The following is a 1,346-nucleotide window of genomic DNA, read 5'->3' as shown; positions in this document are numbered from 1 at the left end:
GCGTTTAAAACACAGGAAAAACGTCTATTTCAAACTGCTTTGCTTTGTGTTCGTTCACCATAGGAAGTTGCATCTATGCTGCGATTCAGCGAGCTCGAAACACGTTTCTTCTAAAAGCTGCTTTTGGACATTCCAGAGTGAATGGGAGTACAGGCTGTCATGAGAAACATCTTGCTCTAAACCAAAACGGAGCTATCTAGCAGAATGATTGTCAAGCCGTGCAATCAACTTACAGAGTTAAACTGATGTGTGCGTGCAGCAGTTCAGAAATCCTTTCTTGGAGAACGTGGAAACAGATATTTCCAGCCATACACAGACATGTAAGAACTAGCAGTATGACTGCGTTTAAAACACAGGATAAACATGTATTTCAAACTTCTCTGGTTTGTGTTCGTTCACCATAGGAAGTTGCATCTGTGTTTAGATTCAGCGAGATACAAACATGTTTCTTCTAAAAGCTGCGTTTGGATATTCCAGAGTGAATGGGAGTATAGGCTTTAAGGAGAAATATCTTGCTCTATAACAAAAATGCAAACATCCAGCAGAATGGTTGTCAAGCTGTAAAATCAACTTACACAGATAAACTGATGTGTGTGTGCAGCAGTTCAGAAATCCTTTCTTTGGAGAATCTGGAAACAGATATTTCCAGCCATATACAGGCATATAAGAACTAGCAGTAAGACTGCGTTTCAAACATAGGAGAAACGTCTATTTCACACTGCTCTGCTTTATGTACATTCACCTTTGGAAGTTGCATCTATGTTTAGATTCAGCGACTGAGAAACACGTTTCTTCTAAAAGCTGCCTTTGGATATTCCACAGTGAATAGTCGTATAGTCTGTAATGAGAAATATCTTGCTCTATAACAAAAACGCAGCTATCTAGCAGAATGGTTGTCATGATGTACATTCAACTTACAGAGTTAAACTGATGTGTGTGTGCAACTGTTCAGAAATCCTATCTTCGGTGAATCTGGAAACAGATATTTCCAGCCATATACAGGCATGTAAGAACTAGCAGCAAGACTGCGTTTAAAACACAGGAAAAAAGTCTATTTCAAACTACTCTGCTTTGTGTTCATTCGCCTTAGGAAGTTGCATGTATGTTTACATTCAGCGAGTTAGAAACACGTTTCTTCTAAAAGCTGCGTTTGGACATTCCAGAGTGAATGGGAGTATAGGCTGTAATGAGAAATATCTTGCTCTGAAACAAAAATGGAGCTATCTAGCAGAACGGTAGTCAAGCTGTGCAATCAACTTAGAGAGTTAAACTGATGTGTGTGTGTGCAACTGTTCAGAAATTCTTTCTTTGGTGAATCTGGAAACAGGTATTTCCAGCCATATACA

Source organism: Sapajus apella, unplaced genomic scaffold (genome assembly GCF_009761245.1).
Source record: "Sapajus apella isolate SASKATOON/1434 unplaced genomic scaffold, GSC_monkey_1.0 scaffold240, whole genome shotgun sequence".
In the NCBI taxonomy this organism is placed as follows: domain Eukaryota; kingdom Metazoa; phylum Chordata; class Mammalia; order Primates; family Cebidae; genus Sapajus; species Sapajus apella.
The sequence above is the reverse complement of the archived record's forward strand: the minus strand, read 5'-3'. Positions refer to the sequence as shown.